The sequence below is a fragment of the Symphodus melops genome (genome assembly GCF_947650265.1).
Source record: "Symphodus melops genome assembly, chromosome: 22".
In the NCBI taxonomy this organism is placed as follows: domain Eukaryota; kingdom Metazoa; phylum Chordata; class Actinopteri; order Labriformes; family Labridae; genus Symphodus; species Symphodus melops.
Window position 1 is genome coordinate 18,368,382 of NC_136712.1, and position 20,757 is coordinate 18,389,138.

General features: G+C 43.1%; 1 long non-coding RNA gene across 1 annotated transcript; it reads left to right on the forward strand.

Moving 5' to 3' along the window:
* Window positions 1-6,036: 6,036 nt before the first annotated feature.
* On the forward strand, window positions 6,037-8,224 carry LOC306818162. Its single transcript, XR_013778138.1, has 2 exons — window positions 6,037-6,528; window positions 7,677-8,224. It is a non-coding gene; the product is annotated as an uncharacterized lncRNA (long non-coding RNA).
* The last annotated feature ends 12,533 nt before the right edge of the window (window positions 8,225-20,757 follow it).

The window sequence follows — 20,757 nt, forward strand, 5'->3', positions numbered from 1 at the left end:
CGTGTGTTTGATCACTCGTGTTTTGATAAGTGCGACTTCGAAGGAAGATGCTACATCTACCTGGTATCCACAACCTGCGTGAAACCTTACCCAGAGTCCACACCCACTATTCAAATATAATAGAAGATAGTAGAAGTCATATCCTTGTGTATGATCAGTGTTGAAAGATCAGAGAGAGTGATGCATTTGTTGAATACGTTTTTTATTTTATTTGTTTTGTTACCATTTCATCCTTTTGTCGTTTTCATATTTAGATTTTATTACCATTTAATCCATTACTCATTTAACCTTTATATTATATAATCATAACTGCTTTTTATTTCTTTTACATAAACCATGATTTATGCAAACACATTTTTTGAATCCTTTACCTATGGTGATATAAAATGGATAAGCCTGGTACACCTGCTATAGCTCAAAATAAACCTTTTAGCTCTGCTGCCAGCAAGGCGCCTTCGGAGGTGTGAGGTCTGGTCAAGTGTATCATGTCTTGAACCAAAAAACACAACAAACCTGTTTGTGTAGTTGGGTGTATAACTGCTGTTGCAAATCTTCATGTTGATTGTTATGCAATTACGGTTTGGTTATAGATAGGTATTGAAATGCTGGTCAAAACAAACAAAAAAAAGGTGCAGCAGCACCTGAAAAGAAGCCCAGCTCAAATGAAGCGATAAGAAATGGAAGGGGAGTGGCCACTTTATTCAATAACAACTTCCAGTGTACAGCTGATCTTTGGCATCTTTAATTCCTTTGAATATATTTAACACTTTAGCTGAAATCCACCTGCCAAGTAATACTGGTAAATATCTACAGGAGCCCCAAGCATAATGCACACAGCTCAGCTTTTATCATTTTACGAAACGTCTCTTTGTCATCTGCATTGACTTTCGTTGTGTTGTTGTAATTGGTGATTTATTTGGTGTTCATTTCCACCCGCTGCACGTTGTGTTGTTGTTGTTGTTGTTGTCAGTGCTTAAGGAGGTTCGCGGTTGTGTTTTCTGCTGTAAAAAGAGTCCCATGGACATAATTTACATCTGACAGTGAGTTTCTTGTCATCTTTCCTTTGACAGAACTAAAGTCAGTTCATGTTGATTTGTGCTGCCTAACCTTTACTTCATTCACAATCTCCTCCATTTCTTCGTCTACACTCCGTGATCTGTGCCCTTGTCTGTATGAATTTTCATTCACAGGCTGGTTTGCATTGACCGTTTATGGAGGTTACAACATGTTGCTAACCACCACCATCCCCCCACTTCAGATTCTCTCGTATTCACACTCTGTCAAAGTCAAACAGATCAGTCGGGAACCTCTTTTCCATTTTCATCTTTCTCCTCGACTCTTGTCTCAGCCCATACCTCTGATAAAACCTATCAATTCTACGTATGCAGCTCAGGTCTCAACCTCAGGACAGGAAAATGGCGATCCGTTTCTGGTTCCAGAAACAATTTTCACAAAATGTAACGACATCAGTCTCACAGCTCAGATCCATTTGAATCGGACTCTTTTATGGGCCGTGATCAGTTCGGGGCAGAAACACGCTTGAGACGGTTCCCCCACTCTGAGTCTTCCTCTGTCCTGCAGTCACGTCATCCTTCCAGAGCAGCCAACCGACAACGTCCTCCTCCATCATAATCATTACCTTAGCATATCTACGTCAATGGTTGTGGCGTGGTCGATGCTCGTAAAGTAAAGTTTAATGATGAAACTGGAAATGCTGGCTGGGTGTGTGTTAGGGTGGAGGTTTCTGTGCACAATGAACTTCAGGAACATTGTGAAACAGACCGTGGGTCATCTTAGATTTATTTAGCCGGGGTCAAACAGTGGTCCATGCTTGGCCAGGATCTTACAATGACTGCCAACATGCAAGTATTCATCTCAACAGTGTTGCTTATATGTTGCAGGAAAGTACAAACTCTTTACCCCTTGTGTACTTCTTTATTAGCGTAGAATAAGGACAGCACCTTGACTCATAAACATCAGACATCTTAGCAAATCTTCTCTTACAAAAGACAATTGGCTCTAATCCAGAGGTAACTTTACTAATGTAAGATGTATTTTACTCATATCAACCAACTTTTTTTTAAAGCACTTTTTATACAGATAAAATGTAATACAAAGTGCTTAACATTAAAATCAATGTAGTGAGAGACACGTATTAAACAGTCATTGTGTTAGCATGTCCAAACTTATGATTATAACAGGTATCTGTTCGAGTCAATACTAAGTATGAAAAAACAAATCAAAACGAGAACAAGCAAATTAAAACCAAGTACAGGAAAAACAGGCTGCGTAGTATTCTGTTACATTTGTTCCCAACATAAGCATCTTCTCTCAGGTTGCAGAGAAAACAGACAGATATGAAGAACACCCATCATACCAGACCTTCTTCATTGTAATGTCACTTAAACATTGCCCAACATGTGTGTATAACAGGCGTGCTCCCTACTAAACAAACCAATTACATGAGTACACCAACAAGAGATCGTCTTCTGGAGAGCTAGGATGTGTACTCTGGGGGGGGGGGGGGGGTGGATTGAATATTGATGCCTCTCACATTTTCTTGCCGTAACAATAAAACTTTACTGACAGATCCGTGACGTCCTAATCAGTCTGTTACTCATATCAACCAACTTTATTTTTATAGCACTTTTTATACAGATAAAATGTAATACAAAGTGCTTAACATTAAAATCAATGTAGTGAGAGACACGTATTAAACAAGGTGTACTTAAACAAAATGTAAAAATGGAAAGGGCTACATTTGGGGGCCGTCCACAATGGCAGCGGCACAGCTTATGGCCACAGGGGGGCGCCACCCCACAGACCCCCTTTGCCCAGGAATATCCCACAGGTGTCCAGAGCGGAGAGACCCGAGGAACCACACCACCGGCGGGGTAGCAGGCCACTGCCAGTGTAGTGACCTCCAAGTATTGATGCCTCTCACATTTTCTTTCAGTAACAATAAAACTTTACTGGCAGATCCGTGACGTCCTCATCCTTGAAACCAACAGTTTTATTTGGGCTATAGAATACGTGCGCATGTAGTGAGCTGTTTTCAATAAGTAACGTCCTGTATGACAAAACAAACATAAAGTAGTCTGTAGCTGTGCATGTGTGTGTGAGGGTGCCGGATCGGGTGCGTAAGCTAACTGTTGCGGCTTCCAAAATCAAACCCTTTTTGGCCGCTGAGAGTCTAAGGTTGGGTCCTGAGATTTCCAAATTTGTGACGCGCCAGGAGGTTATTATGACAGATAACGCTGAGATCCAGATGCGTTTGGTGCATTTATTATGAACAGACACAGAGCCGGATGGATAAACATAAAAAGGTGATGAAGTGAATGAATAGCGCTAGGTAGCAAGGCGTGGCGGTCAACAAAAATTATGGCTTCTAATCCAACCCCGACTCTCTCATCTGTGTGACAGGTGAGTGCGCACCTTTACACACACTTGCACACGCCTACTCCCACGTGAGTCATCGCCTCTACAACACACACACACACCGTGCAACTCATCCCCAACCTGTATGTCTCCTACCCTAACCAAGAAAACAGGGTTGTAGACGCCAGACAGTTCCTGAAAAAGGACAAACTAAATATCCTGTTTGTGTTTCCAATCAGTAGAAGTTCATACAGGGAGAGAAGCAAGTCCAAATAAGCAACTACACATAAGAAAACAAGACCAAAAACCTGCAACCTGCGACTGAAGATATTTTCAAGCTACTTTACAAAAAACTAGCCCAAAGTAGCTTAAAACAAGCGACTTGGCAACACTGGTTTGCACCTGTAGTTATTCACGCAAATAATCTTAGTTGATCACCTGCAAAACGCCCACAAACCAAACCATCATTTTTTTTGGAGTGAACACGCACTTTAGTACTCTTTAGTTGTGGATACATCTTTTAACTGTGTCAACCATGTTGGACCATGTGAAGCTGTATTACATACATGTGTAAGAGATGTCAAAACCGTAGCAGAGTTTTCTTTGGTTTATAGCCAACTGTCTGTTGTCTGAGAGGTTTTTCTTCACATAGATGTTTGACATTTGAATCAAGGAGATGAGTTCTTCATGCCTCACACAGAGTCAAGTATTTGTGGGCTTTCTTTCTATCAGAATATAAGAAACACTGTGAAGAAGTATACTTTGCCAGTGACTGCAGAGTCCTGGTCCAGAAGGCCAGTGACTGCAGAGTGCTGGTACAGCATGCCAGTGACTGCAGAGTCCTGGTCCAGAAGGCCAGTGACTGCAGAGTCCTGGTCCAGAAGGCCAGTGACTCCAGAGTCCTGGTCCAGAAGGCCAGTGACTGCAGGGTCCTGGTCCAGAAGGCCAATGACTGCAGGGTCCTGGTCCAGAAGGCCAGTGACTGCAGGGTCCTGGTCCAGAAGGCCAGTGACCGCAGAGTCCTGGTCCAGAAGGCCAGTGACCGCAGGGTCCTGGTCCTGAAGGCCAGTGACCGCAGGGTCCTGGTCCAGAAGGCCAGTGACTGCAGGGTCCTGGTCCAGAAGGCCAGTGACTGCAGGGTCCTGGTCCAGAAGGCCAGTCACCGCAGAGTCCTGGTCCAGAAGGCCAGTGACCGCAGGGTCCTGGTCCTGAAGGCCAGTGACCGCAGGGTCCTGGTCCAGAAGGCCAGTGACTGCAGGGTCCTGGTCCAGAAGGCCAGTGACTGCAGGGTCCTGGTCCAGAAGGCCAGTGACCGCAGAGTCCTGGTCCAGAAGGCCAGTGACTGCAGGGTCCTGGTCCAGAAGGCCAGTGACTGCAGGGTCCTGGTCCAGAAGGCCAGTGACCGCAGAGTCCTGGTCCAGAAGGCCAGTGACTGCAGGGTCCTGGTCCAGAGACCAGTGACGGCAAGGTTCTGGTCATCAAGCATGTTTGAGCTATTGTCTGTGATGTAGTTATGTTATTTGACTATGGCTTAATAAGTCTAAGATGATCCACAGGTCTGTTTGACAATGTTCTCCTCATTCATTCAACACAGATATAGAAACCCACCTTACAGTAAATCAGGTCCAATCAGTCTTAATCCCAGTCGTGTCTTGACATCGCCACCATCTAATCTCTCTCTCTCGCTCTCTCTCTCCATATACAATACACTTAATAATTATATTTGTATTTAAATAATTAATTTGAGACTGATATTTTAATATTCGGTGGTATCCAGATTTCAGGGTGGTGTCCCTATAGGTTTATTAAACTCAGTTTAACTCAGCTTTTATATATAATTGTGTATGTATATGTCTGTGTTAACTATATAATTACATCCAAACAAAATAATGAATAATATGACTTACCTTTTGTCGGTAGAGATTACTTTGAAGTTCACAGTGGTGAAGTCTTGATTGGATGTGGTGGGAATCCAAAAAATAAAACTTTTGTAGAAAAATAAAATAACTCACAAACATTCGACAGACAACCTAATTAAACATGATCTACAAGGTTGGCTCTGACAAGAATAAAGCCTCCCTGCAGTGATGGTTCAGATATGTTTGTATCAACTTGTTCTACTTCTCCCCCTCCTTCTTTTCTTTTCTGTTTTTTTTTTTTTTTGCTGCAGGTGTGTGAGTAGCAGGTTGTGACGCCGGTTTCTCCCTTCAGCTGCAGACACCTTAGGAGACCTCTGAGGTATTTGAGTTTGGAACAACTACATGTTTAAATCTGAACTCATTGAGGACAAAGGCTGACGTGTTGCTCCTAGAGTTACATGAAATATATACATTTGAATAGGTTGCCTAGGAAGAGAACACATCATAACTCTGAAAGACAACACTGGCATTAATAGCCCAAACCACAGGGAGGATTTGTACGCTTTTTTTTTTTTATTATTTTTTTTTTAGGAGTTTTGCTCAGCAAAAGGTCAACAATGTTCTTCTCCTACGGTTTTTTTTCTTTCCACAAGTATATTTATACGTTGGTAGAGTTGTCGCCCCTCAATCAGAAGGTTGAGGGTTCGATCCCCAGCTCCTGCGAGCAACATGTCCGACGTGTCCTTGGGCTCCCCCTGCTGCGTCTGGGGCGTATGAATGTGCGTGAATGGATCATAGACTGTAAAAATAATGGACGGGACAAGGTCCCTTGTGGAGTGAAGCTTTTTTTTTTAGATCGCCCCCTACTGACTGGCTGCAGTATAGGTCATAAACCCCGCCTCCTCAATGATAACAGACGGGACTTGGGTCAAACTGTTAAGTTAAAATACTCGTCACATAATTTTTTTCCAGACCTAAACTCTGCTGTGATCATTAGATATTATCACCCTACATGGTGTTCAAGTGCTCATTTTTCTGTGAAGTTTGTTTTAAATAAGTTATTTGAGGTTAAAAAACAGGATTTTACGTCATACATGGCGATGATTGACAGCCGCGGATCTTGCGTAGCGCTCTTGGTAAATAAGCAGTTACGTCGTGAAGTGAAGCCGAGACTCCACGGAGCTTTTCTGTTCAGTTTTTTCGTCTTTTTTGAGCTGGTGAAAGCTGTTTTTTCTGCAGTAAACTAATGTCACGGACCTGTGGACTCTAAGGGAGCTTTGCAGTTTTTTCGGTAAGTAATAAAGTTTGATTTATGTGTCATAGCTTAAAGTGTTATGAGCGAGCTAACATATTAGCAGTCTAAGCTAGGTCACTTGTCAGGTATGATTTATCTTTTTATTTTACTTTTTTTTTTTTTTTTTTTTTTAAGATTTGTTTTTGGCCTTTTTTGCCTTTATTGATAGAGGGAGGACAGTGTATAGAGTCGGAAAGGGGGAGAGAGAGTGGGGAGAGACATGCGGGAAATTGGCCACAGGCCGGACGCGAACCCGGGCCGCCCGCGCGCGAGGACTGAGCCTCAATACGTGGGGTCGCGCGACCCCTTTATTTTACTTTTTAATATGAGCAAACCTAATTACTGACATGCTGTGTTTCTTGATATTGTTATATCGTTGTTGTGAGTGAAATTGTATTTAAAACCAAAACATTGTAATTAAAATCAGCTCATAGATGCCGTTCATTGACTGTTATGTTTCAGTAAATAATAAATAGGTCTGATAAGGTTTTTAAAAAAGTATCAAGGACAAAAACAAAGCTAAATACTATAAATCTGTCCTGTATCATTACTGATGTGTACATGTTTACAGTCTGTGTAAAGAGTGTGTTATACAGAGATTAACATGTCACCATGCAGCCTGATATTTATAATACTGTATAATGAGGTAGAATATTTCTCTAGATATCAGGATAAAACTAAAGTAAGATCTGATTTAACTTCTGTCTGATTTAAGAGACTGACAGAAACGTGAACACAAACATCAACAATCAGCGGTGGTGTAATGTAATATTAACCGAGCATCATGCATGAGTTTACACACACATTACCAATCCAATAATCACAAGTTGATCATGTTGTACATTTAATGACGCTTATTAATAAATTGTGTTATAACTTGACAAAACCTGACACAGACTACAAAAACAGGCTGCTTGTTATGGTGGTTAGGAGGAGACAGACAGGCTCAATAACAGAAGGCATAAAGATCACGTTTCTCCCAAAATTATATACTAATGTTTTTTATTTTGCATCTATAATCATTAATGAAGATTTTATGTCTTTTAATAGGTATTTCCCTGTTTTCACCAACATATTATACATTAAACTGAGGATTTCCTTTTTCTCATGTTGTCTCTCTCTCTCTCTCTCTCTCTCTCTTCCAGCTCGTCCTCGGAGGATTGCAGGACCTGACCACTGCTTCTCTTACCAGGGCGTTTGGTCTGATCTTACACTGGACGGCGGTCTGATGTGAAACACCTGAGCCACAGAGGACGCAGCTCGCACGTCCTGAGCAATGTTTGACTATTCATTCAAAAGATGAACGGAAGAAAAGAGAGGCTGTTTAATACAGAGGTTTTTCTTATAAGCCACATTTTCTTTTTGTTATATTTAGATTAATCTGCTTTAACTTTAACATACTGTGCACTCATTTGCCTCTTTCAAACCTGTATAACCCACAAAAACCTTAAATACTACCTTCATCTAACTGAACAACCAAGTGAAAGAAAGTATCTTAAAATACCACACTATGTTTTTAAACACAATCTGTATTTGTTAAAGTTACAAGACTAGTGTTACATTTCATGTGATTGAATAAAATATAATAATGTAATTGCCTTCTCAGTCGTGTCTGTATCATACCACTCTACTGTCTTTATGTGCATGCTGTCTTTAACACTAACCTGCATTAAATGTTCAGCACTCGAGTGTTGATGTACTTTTAAAGCTATTTGTTTCCCAGCTGTGAATTCTGTCATTGCCCTACAAGAGCACGAGACATTCTATGTTTTTACAGCTTAAAACAGGAGAGAAAAGGTTCAAATCAATGAATACTTTATTTTATTTATAACACATTTACTGGTTAGGTTACTGGTTTGAATCCCTGTCTGACAGGAGTCTCTCTGTGAGGAGTTTGCATGCTCTCTTCCTTCCACAGTCCAAAGGTGTTCACCGAGAGGAGAACAAAGTAAGGGAGACCATCAGGTGAGCTGGCAGGGGTATCTGTATCAGCCATCTTTCTTCCTCCTTGTGTCTAAAATGAGGATGATAAAAAACAATGAGATAAACATGTTAGACAAGGAAAAGAACCAGAGAAAAGGTCCATACAAGCAGAAACCTTAATGAAACAGATTCATTTACCAACTCCACAGTTATGCACAGAAACACAAACTCTGTAAATGTACATAGAACTGAAGTAACTACTGACAGCAGATATGACTTTAGTACTATGTGCACCACTACTTTCAATCATATAACATATTTTCACCAGCATATGTTCGATCTGTACACAGCTTATGTTGCTAACTTAGCTAAAATAGTTTTAGTTCGTTTTTTGCCAAAAATAAAAGGTTTAATAACCCACAGAGTTAAAGAAGATAGATAGACAGATAGATCGATAGATCGATAGATAGATAGATAGATAGATCCTGAGGGAAATTCAAGGCATACAGTAGCAATAAACAAGACATACAGGACACGAAAAAAATGTTTAAATTCAATAATTAATATAAAAAGTGTGATTTTCTTAATTTCTGAATGAACTACGTTTAGATATTTGACTTGAAATATATGGTGGTTTTGTACTCACCTCTATGGTCGGTAGATGAATTTCTCTCCGTAAAGATTCTTAAGTTCTTGGCGTAGCTGGGCTGCGTAAGCTATCAGAGCGGTACGCAAAGTGGGCGGGGCGTGTTGCCAGGGCTCCTCCCGCCGGACCCTACTGCGCAGACTCTGGTTGCAAAATTCCAAGATGACAGCGCCCATGAGGGCCGTAAAAAAGCTTCACGAACGTAGAACGGAAACAGCTACAGTCCACACCCACTGGAATGGATAGATACTGGATGGGCCACATATCCAGCCCATCAGTGTGAATGGGTAGGTGTAAGAAGCGCTTTGAGTAGTCGGAAGACTAGAAAAGCGCTATACAACTAATTGCTAATGCTAACTGCACAGGTTTAACCTGTAATTATATTTACTCTTAGTCACATAGGGGCTGCTAAATCTTGTTTGGGGGATTATTGTATACAGAGGGGAGGGGGGACAGCAGGTGTGTATTGTAACTAATGTGTTGTGTCCTGCCTGTCTGTATACTGCTACTGGATGCCTTGAATTTCCCTCGGGATCAATAAAGTATCTATCTATCTATCTATCTATCTATCTATCTATCTATCTATCTATCTATCTATCTATCTATCTATACAAGCTCAAGTCCATTTACCACTTCAACATTCAAGATGACTTTATCGCCTCATAAAGTCATAAATGTGTCTTTAGCCATGCTGCAGCCATAAAAAAACAATGATCACCATCATTCACTTTAAACATTTAACGATAAAATGATTAAGAAATATCCAAACAAAATTTAAGGACACCAATAACATCCTATCTGAAGCCTCATTTATCAACAGCGCATACATGGATCTGTGCATAATGAGTACGTTGGAATTGATCGACTTAGTTAGAAACGTGTGTAAATGTAAGCACGTTGAGTCAGTTGGCTGGAGCCAAAAAGACTCGATCAACATTTTCAGAGCCTTTTTGCAGCCAATCGGTCTCTTTGTCTCTAACCTTCGAAAAACCCCTGTCTAAGTGAGGGTGCTTGTGTGTGTGTGGGTGTGTGTGTGTGTGTGGAGGTGCATCCATGTCACCTTCAGGTTGCATGTGCCTGTGTTCAAGTGCTGCAGATGCAGGTACACTCAGGTACATTCACACCTTGATGCCATTTAAAGGTCACATACCTAAACCAAAAGCTCACCTTAAGTTCATTCATGCGTTTCCTGAGTTCAAACCAGTCAAACGGTAAATCTCAAAACCACACGGGATCATAAGTATGCTCATATGAGCAAACAAAAGCAGTTATGATGATATGATAGGTTGAAAAGGATTAAGTGATTATCAAAATACAGAAACTGCAAAACAAATTCACCAAATTGCATAATCTTGTCTTGTGTTGAAAGATCCCAGAAGATTCACCTCACCACACCGGTCTGAAGCAAGGGAGACTTCTCATCGTCAACAGCTGAAAGCTTGGCTGACACTTTTACCCCCTCACAGGGGAATTTTCACTCAAGCTGAGTTCAGGCTTAATTTAGCTAATCACAATAGTCATTTTTACTTTTATAAACCTTATCATAAAAGTTGATATGTGTTACATGCATAATGTGTACTTATAACATTGGAAGGAGTGTCATATTATTATGTTTTAGAATAGTTGGCGGTCATAAAACCGCTTGTGTGAGTGCAGGCTGTAAATCTTATTGGGGGTACTGGACTGCTCACAAAGTGGGGTGTGTACAAGTGCCCTGTTAGAGATAAGGGAGTGTCCTGCAGCTGCATGAGAAACACACATATAACCATATACACTCAACAAAAATATAAACGCAACACTTTTGTTTTTGCTCCCATTTGTCATGAGATGGACTCAAAGATCTAAAATTCATTCCAGATACACAATATTACCATTTCTCTCAAACATTGTTCATAAATCTGTCTAAATGTGTGATAGTGAGCACTTTTGCTTTGCTGAGACAATCCATCCCACCTCACAGGTGTGCCACATCAAGATGCTCATCAGACACCATGATTAGTGCACAGGTGTACCTTATACTGCCCACAATAAAAGGCCACTCTGAAATGTGCAGTTTTGTCTCACAGCAAAATGCCACAGATGGCGCAAGCATTGAGGGAGCGTGCAATTGGCATGCTGACAGCAGGAATGTCAACCAGATCTGTTGCTCGGGCATTGAATGTTCATTTCTCCACCATAAGCCGTCTCCAAAGGCGTTTCAGAGAATATGGCAGTACATCCAACCGGCCTCACAACCGCAGACCACGTGTAACCACACCAGCCCAGGACCTCCACATCCAGCAGGTTCACCTCCAAGATCGTCTGAGACCAGCTACTCAGACAGCTGCTGAAACAATTGGTTTGCATAACCAAAGAATTTCTGCACAAACTGTCAGAAACCGTCTCAGGGAAGCTCAACTGCATGCTCGTCGTCCTCATCGGGGTCTTAACCTGACTCCAGATCGTCGCCGTAACAGACTTGAGTGGGCAAATGCTCACATTCGATGGCGTCTGGCACGTTGGAGAGGTGTTCTCTTCACGGATGAATCTCGGTTTACATTGTTCAGGGCAGATGGCAGACAGCGTGTGTGGCGTCGTGTGGGTGAGCGCTTTGCTGATGTCAATGTTGTGGATCGAGTGGCCCATGGTGGTGGTGGGGTTATGGTATGGGCAGGCATCTGTTATGGACGAAGAACACAGGTGCATTTTATTGATGGCATTTTGAATGCACAGAGATACCGTGATGAGATCCTGAGGCCCATTGTTGTGCCATACATCCATGAACATCACCTCATGTTTCAGCAAGATAATGCACGGCCCCATGTTGCAAGGATCTGTACACAATTCTTGGAAGCTGAAAATGTCCCAGTTCTTGCATGGCCAGCATACTCACCGGACATGTCACCCATTGAGCATGTTTGGGATGTGCTTGACCGGCGTATACGACAGCGCGTACCAGTTCCCACTAATATCCAGCAACTTCGCACAGCCATTGAAGAGGAGTGGACCAACATTCCACAGGCCACAATTGACAATCTGATAAACTCTATGCGAAGAAGATGTGTTGCACTGCATGAGGCAAATGGTGGTCACACCAGATACTGACTGGTTCTGAGTCCCCAGACCCTCAATAAAGCAAAAACTGCACATTTCAGGGTGGCCTTTTATTGTGGACAGTCTAAGGTACACCTATGCACTAATCATGGTGTCTGATGAGCATCTTGATGTGGCACACCTGTGAGGTGGGATGGATTGTCTCAGCAAAGCAAAAGTGCTCACTATCACACATTTAGACAGATTTATGAACAATGTTTGAGAGAAATGGTAATATTGTGTATCTGGAATGAATTTTAGATCTTTGAGTCCATCTCATGACAAATGGGAGCAAAAACAAAAGTGTTGCGTTTATATTTTTGTTGAGTGTATTTCATGTAACTCTAGGAGCAACACGTCAGCCTTTGTCCTCAATGAGTTCAGATTTAAACATGTAGTTGTTCCAAACTCAGATACCTCAGAGGTCTCCTAAGGTGTCTGCAGCTGAAGGGAGAAACCGGCTTCACAACCTGCTACTCACACACCTGCAGCAGGAGAAAAAAACCCAGAAAAGAAGGAGGGGGAGAAGTAGAACAAGTTGATCCAAACATATCTGAACCATCACTGCAGAGAGGCTTTATTCTTGTCAGAGCCAACCTTGTAGATCATGTTTAATTAGGTTGTCTGTCAAATGTTATTTTAGTACAAAAGTTTTATTTTTTGGATTCCCACCACATCAAGACTTCACCACTGTGAACTTCAAAGTAATCTCTACCGACATAAGTAAGTCATAATATTCATTATTTTGTTTGGATGTAATTATATAGTTAACACAGACAAATACACACAATCATATAAAAAAGCTGAGTTTAACAAACCTATAGGGACACCACCCTGAAATCTGGATACCACCGAATATTAAAACATCAGTCTCAATTTAATTAATTAAATACTAATATAATGATTGATCAAGTGCATTGTGTGTGTATATATATGTATATATATATATATATATATATATATATATATATATATATATATATATATATAAAGAGAGAGAGAGAGAGAAAGAAAGAAGATTAGATGGTGGCGATGTCAAGACAAGACTGGGTTTAAGACTGATTGGACCTGATTTACTGTAAGATAGATAGATAGATAGATAGATAGATACTTTATTGATCCCGAGGGAAATTCAAGGCATCCAGTAGCAGTATACAGACAGGCAGGACACAAGACATTAGTTACAATACACACCCGCTGTCCCCCCTCCCCTCTGTATACAAATCCCCCAAACAGATTTAGCAGCCCCTATGTGACTAAGAATAAACATAATTATATGTTAAACCTGTGCAGTTAGCATTAGCAGTTAGACTTAAAACTAATATAGCATAATGTACATAACCTGTGAGGAGAGAAAAATATGTGTTGGTTAAAAGAGACCTGTAAACAGTTAAAGAGCCTTAGAAACAAAGTGCTGACCTTCTAGAAACTAGTTACATGTGTATGTACAGAGGTGTTTGAGCTTATGCCAGAGGTGTGAGTACAGTCGTTAAACAGTCAATGCAGGAATGTAAATTGGCTCACCCACTTAAAGGAGCAGTGATTTGCATTAAGTGACCTAGACAATATGGTGAAACCAGGAGTGGTTAGGGTAATTATCGTTAAGTACCCAACTATTGATGGGCAGATTAGCATTAAGTGTTGGAGACAATAGAGTGAAACTTGACCTAATTAGGGTGATCATGTCAACCCTTACAGATGTAGCATAACACAACAGTAGGATGAAACCAGACATGACTAGGGTGATTATCTTTAAAGTGACCAGTGCTCAGTAAGGTGACTATCAATATGCATTAAAGTGTCCAACTGGGGGCTGACTCTGAGGTCAGCAGTGCAGGTGAGGAGTGAGAAAAAAGTGAAAAAAGATTCCAGGGATCACCGTGCGCTTCTTCCCTGCCGTGACAGTGAAGTGTTATACAGCCTTGTTGCCAGGGGGACAAAAGAGTTCTTGAGTCTGTCCGTGGAGCACGACTGTGACAGCAGTCTTTCGCTGAACATGCTCCTCTGGCCGGTGAAGGTGCTGTGCAGAGGGTGGTGTGTGTTGTCCATGATGGAGAGCATTTTGTCCAGAGACCTCCTCTCTACCACTGTCACCAGTGAGTCCAGCTCTGTACCCACCACAGAGCCGGCCCTCCTCACCAGTCTGTCCAGGCGTGCTGCGTCCCTCTTCTTGCAGCTTCCTCCCCAGCACACCACGGCGTAGAAGAGGACGCTGGACACCACAGACTGGTAGAACATCTGCAGCAGCTTTTTGCAGATGTTGAAGGACCCCAGCCTTCTCAGGAAGTACAGACGGCTCTGTCCCTTCCTGCAGGTAGTGTCCATGTTAGGCGACCAGTCCAGCTTGTCATCCAGCTGCAGCCCCAGGTACCCGTAGGTCCTGACCACCTCCACGTCGACCCCGCCGATGGAAACAGGTTCTAGATGTGGTTTCTTCCTTCGGAAGTCCACCACCATCTCCTTGGTCTTGGAGGTGTTAAGCTGCAGATGGTTGGCACTGCACCACGTCACAAAGTCCTCGATCAGGCTCCTGTACTCCTCCTCCTGTCCATCCCTGACACAAGCAACTATCGCAGTGTCGTCCGAGTATTTCTGCATGTGGCAGAGCTCAGAGTTATACTGGAAGTCCGAGGTGTACAGGGTGAACAGGACGGGGGAGAGCACGGTCCCCTGTGGTGCTCCGGTGCTGCTGACCACAGTGTCAGATGTGCAGTCCTTCAGTCTGACGTACTGTGGTCTCTCTGTGAGGTAGTCCGTGATCCACCTCACCAGGTGCGAGTCCACCCTCATCTCGGTCAGCTTGTCTCTCAGTAGGAGGGGATGGATGGTGTCGAAAGCGCTTGAGAAATCAAAGAACATGATTCTCATCACGCTGCTCCCTTTGTCCAGATGAGAGTAAGCCCTGTGTAGAAGATAGAGGATGGCATCGTCCACGCCCACCTTTGCCTGGTATGCAAACTGCAGGGGATCCTGTGCGTGTTGTACCTGGGGTCTGAGGTGTTGGAGCAGCAGCCGTTCGAAGGTCTTCATAACGTGGGATGTCAGAGCGATTGGTCTGAAGTCGCCTGGCTCACTGGGGTTCTTCTTCTTGGGGACAGGGGTGAGGCACGAGGTCTTCCAGAGCACAGGAACCTTCCCGAGCCGCAGGCTCATGTTGAAGATATGCTGAAGTGGCTCCCCCAGCTCAGCAGAGCAGGCCTTTAGCATCCTGGGACACACCTTGTCTGGGCCTGCTGCCTTCCTGGGGCGGAGTCTCTTCAGCTCCTTGCTCACCTGGTCTCTGGTGATGGTGGGGGGGAGGGGGGATGGATTGTCACTGGAGGTTGTATCTGTTCTGGTGGAGGTGTTGGGGGGAGTGAGAGGGGGGGGGAGGTGTGTAGAGGGGTGCTGGGGGGGGGAGGAGGGGTGCTGGGGGGGGGAGGAGTGAGAGGGGGGGAGGGGGTGTGTGGAGGGGGGGAGGGGGTGTGTAGAGGGGTGCTGGGGGGACAGGCACTGGCTGCAGCGACGGGGCTGTCGAACCTGTTAAAAAACAAGTTGAGCTGGTTTGCTCTCTCAGGGTCCCCGTCTTCTTCGTTGTTGTTTTTCTTCCTGCAGCCTGTGATGGTCTTCATGCCCTCCCAGACCTCTCTCATGTTATTCTGCGGAAGCTTCTGTTCTACCTTCCTTCTGTACTCCTCCTTTGCCTCTCGGAGTCTGACCTTGAGTTCCCCCTGCACCCGCTTCAGCTCTGCCTGGTCTCCCTCCTTGAATGCCCTTTTCTTCCTGTTAAGGATCTCCTTGACATCACTGGTGATCCAGGGCTTGTTATTCGGGAAGCAGCGCACAGTTTTAGTGGGAACCACAACGTCCATGCAGAAGTTCATGTAGTCAGTTGTGCAGTGTGTGACGCCCTCAATGTCATCACCATGGGTCTCTTGTAGGGCACTCCAGTCAGTGGTCTCAAAACAGTCTCTGAGGGCCTCCTCTGCCTCGGGAGACCACTTTCTGAAGGTGCGTGTGGTTATCGGTTGTCTCTGGATCATAGTTTTGTACAGTGGCTTGAGTAGGACCAGGTTGTGGTCTGACTTACCCAGAGGTGGTAACGGGGTGGCAGTGTAGGCGTCCTTCACGTTTGCATACAGGAGGTCTATTGTCCTGTTCTTCCTGGTGGGACAGCTTACAAACTGGTGAAAGTCCGGTAGTGTGGAGTTCAAAGTAACATGGTTAAAGTCCCCTGAGATGGCGATGAAAGCATCCGGGTGCAGCGTTTGTAATCTTGAGGTGGTCGCGTGGATGACGTCACACGCAGTTTCGGCGTGTGCCCGTGGAGGAACGTAGACGCAGAGCACGATCCCGTGAGAAAATTCCCTCGGCATGTAGTAAGGACGGAGACTTACCGCCAGCAGCTCGATGTCTCTGCTGCACGTTGCCTCCTTCACAGTAACATGTCCATGGTGGCACCATCTGTTGTTAATAAACAGCGCGAGTCCTCCTCCTTTCCGTTTGCCGCTGCGTTTCGTGTCTCTGTCCGCTCTCACTGTAGTAAAGCCCGGTAGATCCACGTTAGCGTCTGGGGTGTTTTGAGTCAGCCAGGTTTCTGTGAGGCACATTAAACTGCACTCTCTAAATGTCCGGTTGTTCCTCACAAGAGCAGCCAGCTCGTCTGTCTTGTTGGTTAGACAGTTTACGTTCCCCATAACTATCACCGGAACCGAGGGCTTGTACCTCCATCGCTTAGCCGCGAGCTTAGCCCTTACCAGGGCCCCCGCTCTACAGCCTCTATACCGCCGCCTCAGCTCCTCTGGTATCGGGTGAACGATGCCGGCTTGTCCCGCTGACCGGAGCGAGAGCAGCGTTTCCCGTGAATAGGAAAGTTTTCCGCTGCTATTTCCACGAAAACACGAAAAAGTATCCATAGGATACATAAAGTTATACACTGAAGGTGTACTATAAAAACTATATAGTATAGTACTATAAAAACTATATAGTATAGTACTATAAAAACTATATAAACTATAAACGTAGAAGTTGGCACAGAGCCACAACAAACGAATAACATATCAGACAAGTACGACAGGGACGGAGCTACTGAATGTGCGGCCACTCACGTCGGCGCACAGGTGAGAAGTGGGTTTCTATATCTGTGTTGAATGAATGAGGAGAACATTGTCAAACAGACCTGTGGATCATCTTAGAATTATTAAGCCATAGTCAAATAACATAACTACATCACAGACAATAGCTCAAACATGCTTGATGACCAGAACCTTGCCGTCACTGGCATGCTGGACCAGGACTCTGCAGTCACTGGTCTTCTGGACCAGGACTCTGCAGTCACTGGCAAAGTATACTTCTTCACAGTGTTCCTTATATTCTGATAGAAAGAAAGCCCACACATACTTGACTCTGTGTGAGGCATGAAGAACTCATCTCCTTGATTCAAATGTCAAACATCTATGTGAAGCAAAACCTCTCAGACAACAGACAGTTGGCTATAAACCAAAGAAAACTCTGCTACGGTTTTGACATCTCTTACACATGTATGTAATACAGCTTCACAAACCTAACAGAATTACTCTCACATGGTTGACACAGTTAAAAGATGTATCCACAACTAAAGAGTACTAAAGTGCGTGTTCACTCCAAAATCCTGGTTTGGTTTGTGGGCGTTTTGCAGGTGATCAACTAAGATTATTTGCGTGAATAACTACAGGTGAAAACCAGTGTTGCCAAGTCGCTTGTTTTAAGCTACTTTGTTCTAGTTTTTTGTAAAGTAGCTTGAAAATATCTTCAGTCGCAGGTTGCAGGTTTTTGGTCTTGTTTTCTTATGTGTAGTTGCTTATTTGGACTTGCTTCTCTCCCTGTATGAACTTCTACTGATTGGAAACACAAACAGGATATTTAGTTTGTCCTTTTTCAGGAACTGTCTGGCGTCTACAACCCTGTTTTCTTGGTTAGCTTACGCACCCGATCCGGCACCCTCACACACACATGCACAGCTACAGACTACTTTATGTTTATGTATTGTCATGTAGGATGTTACTTATTGAAAACAGCTCACTACATGCACACGTATTCTATAGCCCAAATAAAACTGTTGGTTTCAATGATGAGGACGTCACGGATCTGTCAGTAAAGTTTTATTGTTTCTGAAAGAAAATGTGAGAGGCATCAATACTTGGGGGTCACTACACTGGCAGTGGCCTGCTACCCTGCTGGTGGTGTGGTTCCTCGGGTCTCTCCGCTCCGGGCACCTGGAGGGTCCCACAAGTTTGTTGTGGGATATTCCCGGGCAAAGGAGGTCTGTGGGGTGGCGCCCCCCTTTGGTCATAAGCTGTGCCGCTGCCATTGTGGACGGCCCCCAAATGTGGCCCTTTCCATTTTTATATTTTGTTTAAGTACACCTTGTTTAATACGTGTCTCTCACTACATTGATTTTAATGTTGAGCACTTTGTATTACATTTTATCTGTATAAGAAGTGCTTTAAAAATAAAGTTGGTTGATATGAGTAAAATACATCTTACAGTAGTAAAGTTACCTTTGGATTAGAGCCAATTGTCTTTTGTAAGAGAAGACTTGCTAAGATGTCTGATGTTTATGAGTCAAGGTGCTGTCCTTATTCTACACTAATAAAGAAGTACACAAGGGGTAAAGAGTTTGTACTTTCCTGCAACATATAAGCTACACTGTTGAGATGAATACTCACATGTTGACAGTCATTGTAAGATCCTGGCCAAGCATGGACCACTGTTTGACCACGGCTAAATAAATCTAAGATGACCCACGGTCTGTTTCACAATGTTCCTGAAGTTTATTGTGCACAGAAACCTCCACCCTAACACACACCCAGCCAGCATTTCCAGTTTCATCATTAAACTTTACTTTACCAGCATCGACCACGCCACAACCATTGACGTAGATATGCTAAGGTAATGATTATGATGGAGGAGGACGTTGTCGGTTGGCTGCTCTGGAAGGATGACGTGACTGCAGGACAGAGGAAGACTCAGAGTGGGGGAACCGTCTCAAGCGTGTTTCTGCCCCGAACTGATCACAGCCCATAAAAGAGTCCGATTCAAATGGAGCTGAGCTGTGAGACTGATATTGTTATATTTTGTGAAAATTGTTTCTGGAACCTGAAATGGATCGCCATTTTCCTGTCCTGAGGTTGAGACCTGAGCTGCATACGTAGAGTTGATAGGTTTTATCAGAGGTATGGGCTGAGACAAGAGTCGAGGAGAAAGATGAAAATGGAAAAGAGGTTCCCGACTGATCTGTTTGACTTTGACAGAGTGTGAATACGAGAGAATCTGAAGTGGGGGGATGGTGGTGGTTAGCAACATGTTGTAACCTCCATAAACGGTCAATGCAAATCAGCCTGTGAATGAGAATTCATACAGACAAGGGCACAGATCACGGAGTGTAGACGAAGAAATGGAGGAGATTGTGAATGAAGTAAAGGTTAGGCAGCACAAATCGACATGAACTGACTTTAGTTCTGTCAAAGGAAAGATGACAAGAAACTCACTGTCAGATGTAAATTATGTCCATGGGACTCTTTTTACAGCAGAAAACACAACCGCGAACCTCCTTAAGCACTGACAACAACAACAACACAACAACAACAACAACAACACAACGTGCAGCGGGTGGAAATGAACACCAAATAAATCACCAATTACAACAACACAACGAAAGTCAATGCAGATGACAAAGAGACATTTCGTAAAATGATAAAAGAGCTGTGTGCATTATGCTTGGGGCTCCTGTAGATATTTACCAGTATTACTTGGCAGGTGGATTTCAGCTAAAGTGTTAAATATATTCAAAGGAATTAAAGATGCCAAAGATCAGCTGTACACTGGAAGTTGTTATTGAATAAAGTGGCCACTCCCCTTCCATTTCTTATCGCTTCATTTGAGCTGGGCTTCTTTTCAGGTGCTGCTGCACCTTTTTTTTGTTTGTTTTGACCAGCATTTCAATACCTATCTATAACCAAACCGTAATTGCATAACAATCAACATGAAGATTTGCAACAGCAGTTATACACCCAACTACACAAACAGGTTTGTTGTGTTTTTTGGTTCAAGACATGATACACTTGACCAGACCTCACACCTCCGAAGGCGCCTTGCTGGCAGCAGAGCTAAAAGGTTTATTTTGAGCTATAGCAGGTGTACCAGGCTTATCCATTTTATATCACCATAGGTAAAGGATTCAAAAAATATGTTTGCATAAATCATGGTTTATGTAAAAGAAATAAAAAGCAGTTATGATTATATAATATAAAGGTTAAATGAGTAATGGATTAAATGGTAATAAAATCTAAATATGAAAACGACAAAAGGATGAAATGGTAACAAAACAAATAAAATAAAAAACATATTCAACAAATGCATCACTCTCTCTGATCTTTCAACACTAATCATTCACAAGGATATGACTTCTACTATTTTCTATTATATTTGAAAGTGGGTGTGGACTCTGGGTAAGGTTTCACGCAGGTTGTGGATACCAGGTAGATTAACTCAAAACACGAGTGATCAAACACACGGAGCGGTTGTGGAGTCTTCTGTCCCCTTCTCTGAACTGAAATTCCTGTTGA